Source organism: Oncorhynchus masou, chromosome 30, assembly GCF_036934945.1.
Source record: "Oncorhynchus masou masou isolate Uvic2021 chromosome 30, UVic_Omas_1.1, whole genome shotgun sequence".
In the NCBI taxonomy this organism is placed as follows: Eukaryota; Metazoa; Chordata; class Actinopteri; order Salmoniformes; family Salmonidae; genus Oncorhynchus; species Oncorhynchus masou.
This window is the reverse complement of record NC_088241.1, coordinates 28,163,592-28,169,854: the sequence shown is the minus strand read 5'-3', so window position 1 is coordinate 28,169,854 and position 6,263 is coordinate 28,163,592.

Here is a 6,263-nt window from a genome sequence, read left to right as displayed (position 1 = left end):
AGGCTACTGATGGTGCCTTGAATACCGGTTTCTTTCATTTAATGTTCATGTTATGGGGATTTTTATATAAAGGAAATTTGTCTTTTGTGTCTGTTGAAAATTAAAGATTACTGACAGAGCCATAAGAAAATATTGCTTTATTTATCTGATCATATTGGAATATATTTGTTAGGTTTTCAGTAGGTTCAATTAGGTTCACTAGACTATATGCGTCATTTAAAAATTTTTCAATGAACATTCGAACAGTCCGGCCCTCGGCTTGTAGCTAAATTTTTTATTTGGCCCTCCGTCCATTTGACTTTGACACCCCTGCTCTAGAAGGTGGCCCTCTGATATTGTACACTGCATCAGGGGGACTTTGTGCATGCATGCTCGCGTACTTGAGTGTGTGCGTTGAGCAGGATCATTTCATACCCCATTATGAGATATGGCTCCTTCTCAGGCTCTCTCTCATGAGGTGGTCTGATGGGCTTCACTGCACACAGGATAGGCTATAAGACCTCTTTAATTAAATAAATCTCGCTCAGACTATATGCATTAGAAAACTGTCAAACAATTCCGTTGTGCTGGTTTATGAGGGGGGTTGAACCTGTGGGACCACCATTCCTGAGGGTGGAAGACATAATTCCACAGTCCCAGTCTACCTTTAGTCAGTGACCATAATGACATAATGTCAGAACTCACTTGATCCCCGAGAGGAACCAGACAGAACAGTGTTCATTTAATCATGCATCGAGTATAAGCGGGTTAATTAATAATGTAATAAACCACTCATCCTTAAGATTCTATTGACTCACCCGTGCATCATTCTTGGTAACATAATTTAAAAATCCCCATCAAAATCTGTCAGTTTAAGATAGAGATATCAGTTTTTATTTATCTTCTCAATCCACCACATCTGCCTGTGGCCCCCTTCCCGGAGGCCGAGCAACAGTGATTTTTGTCAGACCATGTAACATCTCTTAAATCAGTCTTCTCACGAAAATTCTAGTGTCCAAACGGTTTGGCACACAAACTATTATGACCACTCCAGAAAGGGGACACTCTCACGAACACGATGGTGTTCTACGACCCCCACAAGTGTCACGGGACTCATCTGAAGTCAGTAATGCTGATGTGCCAACATCTGTCTGTAGGGTCCAAACTCATAATGAGCCCACTATGGAAAGGGAAGACTCTCATGGGACTTGTCTGAAAGTAACCCATACAAACAAATGGAAGTATGGAGGTATTTTTGTAGCAACAAAAATATGTCCAAAAAAACATAAATATTTACTGAGCTTTATAATATCTCCTAAAGTCCCCCCTTGTCTCAGCTCGCTGGTCACCATAGCATCTCCCACCTGTAGCACACGCTCCAGCAGGTATATCTCTCTAGTCACCCCCAAAACCAATTCTTTCTTTGGCCACCTCTCCTTCCAGTTCTCTGCTGCCAATGACTGGAACAAACTACAAAAATCTCTGAAACTGGAAACACTTATCTCCCTCACTAGCTTTAAGCACCAACTGTCAGAGCAGCTCACAGATTACTGCACCTGTACATAGCCCACCTATAATTTAGCCCAAACAACTACCTCTTTCTCTACTGTATTTAATTTATTTATTTATTTATTTTGCTCCTTTGCACCCCATTATTTTTATTTCTACTTTGCACATTCTTCCACTGCAAATCTACCATTCCAGTGTTTTACTTACTATATTGTATTTACTTTGCCACCATGGCCTTTTTTTTGCCTTTACTTCCCTTATCTCACCTAATTTGCTCACATCGTATATAGACTTGTTTATACTGTATTATTGACTGTATGTTTGTTTTACTCCATGTGTAACTCTGTGTCGTTGTATGTGTCGAACTGCTTTGGTTTATCTTGGCCAGGTCGCAATTGTAAATGAGAACTTGTTCTCATCTTGCCTACCTGGTTAAATAAAGGTGAAATAAAAAAATACAAAAAATATAGGACAGACACTTCAAAACCTACTTTTTACTGTATTTTTTTTGCCTTTTATGAATGTGTTATTCAATGTGTTTCTATGGGCTATAGTACTAAAGACCACATTCAATATTTTATCAACTAGCCAAATTATCCATGGTATGACCATCCTAAAACAATTATATATGTAAGCTTAAACCCCTGCTCCCCCTCTTAAGAATTGGTATTATAAATTTGCTTTAGCGCAAACATCTGAACAAGTACTCTGTATAATTGTTGTTATGTTATCACTTTCTGTTTTCTCAGAGCTCGTTTGTGGTTAGCAGTGGTACGTTTGTAGCAAAAATGGAAAAGTACATAAAAAGAGAATGTACCATGAGTCATTGTAACGGAGCTATTTTATCATTGCAATTGTGTAAATCTTGAAACATTGAAATGAGATCAAGTGTATTAGCTCAAAGCTAAAAAGATCACAAGACATTTTAACATTTTCTCATGTGACATTCCAGGTGGGCTTTCTACACTTTATTTCAGACCACCTCTCTCCTTCCCTCCCCTCTTTCTCTGTGTCCTTTCTGTGTCCCCTTCGTGTGCATCCTTCTGTGTCCCCTTTGTGTGTATCCTTCTGTCTCCCCTTCGTGTGTATTCGATCTCTCTCTCTCTCTCTCCCCCCACTTTTCATTTTCTCACTCCTCCTAGGAAGATGGTTGTTGGTTCTTTGATGAAATCAGTGAAATGGAAAGTTGAAAGGGTAGAGGAGTAGATAGTCATCAGACTTAGCTGTGGTTGAACACCAGCCCTGTGCTACGCTTCAATAGGAGGTAATGCTAGAGTTGGCCTCCATAGAGCAGTGATCAGCAGCAGAGGAGGTAACTGCCCATAGGGGCAATTCAATAGAGTTAGACAGAAGGTGTAGAGTATATGTGGCCTGGTCATGGTAAATTCAATCACTCCACTTCCTCTATGTAATGTTGTCTCTGGATGGAGCAGCCTACTCTTTTAATTATCCAATAAATTCAATCAATCAATCTCTGCCCATCATATTTAGTTGTGATTTCATCATGTTTCCTCATTATAGATGACTATTTACACAGTACCTTATACCACAGCATTGTTGAGTACTCATTTCTCATTGCCTCGAAGGGCATTCTAGAATGGACATTAAAACCAGATAATGGGACAGTTGAAGATGATTTCGGGACACCTTGCAATCATGACGCAATATCGCCCACTCATGCAGACTGTACTTTCTACAAAGTTACAGAAAGCTAAACCAACAAACACAGAACCTACATTTGGATACAGACACTTACGTTTTTAAGCATCTGATGGCCTAACGTGGTGAGTGAAGGACATGAATTTCTCAGGTCTCTATGCTGCAATCATGACGCATGTGGCGCTGTGCTGTCAAATCCTCGCACATGTTTCTAGTTTGACCAACTGTTGTCAGCAACTGGTGTTTTTGAATTCTGTTTTTTGTCCATTAAAATAACATCAAATTGTTAATGTTGTAAATGACTATTGTAGCTGGAAATGGCTGATTTTTTAAATGGAATATCTACATAGATCGTCTAGAGGTCCATTATCAGCATCCATAACTCCTGTGTTCCAATGGCACATTGTGTTAGCTAATCCAAGTTTATAATTTTAAAATGCTAATTGATCATTAGAAAACCTCTTTTGCAATTATGATAGCACAGCTGAAAAATATTGGTCTGATTAAAGAAGCAATAGAACTGGCCTTCTTTAGACTAGTTGAGTATCTGGAGCATCAGCATTTGTGGGTTCAATTACAGGCTCAAAATGGCCAGAAACAAAGACCTTTCTTCTGAAACTCGTCAGTCTATTCTTGTTCTGAGAAATCAAGGCTATTCCATGCGAGACACAATGCTGTGTGCTACTCCCTTCACAGAACAGCGCAAACTGTCTCTTACCAGAATAGAAAGAGGAGTGGGAGGCCCCAGTGCACAACTGAGTAAGAGGACAAGTACATTAAAGTGTCTAGTTTGAGAAACAGACGCCTCACAAGTCCTCAACTGGCAGCTTCATTAAATAGTACCCACAAAACACCAGTCTCAGCGTTAACAGTGAAGAGGCGACTCCCCGATGCTGGCTTTCTAGGCAGAGTTGCAAAGAAAAAGCCATATCTCTTACTGGCCAATAAAAAGAAAAGATTAAGATTTGCCTAGAAGATTTGCCTAGAAGGCCAGCATCCCCGGAGTCACCAGTTGAGGACTTGTGAAGAGTCTGTTTCATGAACAAATAAACATTGAAACATCCATTCCACCCTCTGGAACAGACTGTTATAGGACATTTAGAATGTCTTAGGGCCACATTGGTGTGGAAAAGCCTTCGGGAGCTCTGTGAAAGACCACTTACACATGTCTCTGTAGCCCTGCACTGCCTGGCCTGCTCTCCACTAGATGCATCATGCCGGAATAACATTTTGAAGCATCTACTTAAGTACATGTTTACAACAAAATGCAATCACACATGCTACACACTTGCATATGTGTGCACACACACAGCGCACACACACACACACACACACACACACACACACACACACACACACACACACACACACACACACACACACACACACACACACACACACACACACACACACACACACACACATGGCTATAGAGTTATATCTGTTTGCTTAGGTACTACCTTTGAAACTATAGGCTATTTTTGCAAAACTAACCACAAAACCAAACACCAAACCAGCAAAACATTATACATCTCTTGCAAAATCAAACAATTCTTGCAAAACTCTTCAAACTCGTTAAAAACAAAATAGTGTTTTTGCGTCAATACAGTACACCCAAACCATAATTTGAATAAGCACACGAAGCACCAACTACGCACTGATAGTATAAATGAAAAACACTTCTTTTTCATTTATAAATTAAAAACACTTTTTCTTTTTCTGTGTGCAGGTCATAGCAGTTTGCAATAAAGTATAGCCATACATGTAGTAAACACACATACACATAGGTATCCAAATGTGTAAAGTATGGATGTGTATTCCGAACATAACACACTATCAATACAAATAAGGGGAGAAATGTTTTAACACTCCTCAAACAACAAAAACATTTCTGCTAGACAAAAAAATAACTGAAAAAATGTGGCTACATCTCACCTTCTTTGTGGGTCTGGCCATAAGACTTCATTACATTTACATTTACATTTAAGTCATTTGGCAGACGCTCTTATCCAGAGCGACTTACAAATTGGTGAATTCACCTTATGACATCCAGTGGAACAGCCACTTTACAATAGTGCATCTAAATCATTTAAGGGGGGGGGTGAGAAGGATTACTTTATCCTATCCTAGGTATTCCTTAAAGAGGTGGGGTTTCAGGTGTCTCCGGAAGGTGGTGATTGACTCCGCTGTCCTGGCGTCGTGAGGGAGTTTGTTCCACCATTGGGGGGCACATCATGTGTGATGTTGTTTTGAGCTAAGCAGCGTGGAAAGTATTGCCTGGAGTGACGTATCCAGGCCTGGCATGACCCCTGATTGATGGCTCCACAAGCCTCCTCCATTGCCTGTAGAAGGGGTGGTGGGGCTGGCGAACATACACCTTCCGACGCCATGCACAGAAGAATTATTCAATAGGATTCAAGAACGGAGAGTATGGTGGGAGATTGAGTGCGATGAAAAGTGGGTGACCAGTGAACCAATTGTGTCCAGAAATGTGATAATGTGTGCAGTGTTGTATGGTCCTAGGATTGCATGATTGTGAAGAATGCCGTTTTGACGAATAGCCGCACACATTGTTATGTTGCCACCACGTTGTCCCGGGACGTTGATGATGGCACGGTGTCCGATGATATTTCTGACATGGCCCCTTGTTTTTGCAAGGTTGAAACCTGCCTCGTCCACATATATTAGCTCATGATGCACTGCATCTGCTTCTAGCTCCATGCCTCTCTGAAAGAGACAAGACAAAACAATGTAACACAGTACAAAAAAGACAGGGATCAGTCAATATGACAGGGATCAGTCAATATGCACCATACACTTCAAGATGCAGTACCAATGATAGGATAGTAGAGCTCACCAGCACATTTTCATATCTCAGTTGTTTTACATGGTCTGAGTTTCTTTCGAAAGAGACTCTGTACAGCTGCTTCATCCTAATTCTATTGCGTTTCAGTCGACGACAGTGCAGAAAGACTCACTCTGTCGACGCTGCGGCATATGGTGTTCTCTGAGTCTGATGCAGTTATTTGCAATGACCATATTTACAATGCGGGTCTCCTGCTCTGGGGTGATCAGTCAACCTCTTCCACCAGATACTGGTTGTCTTGCAGTTCTGT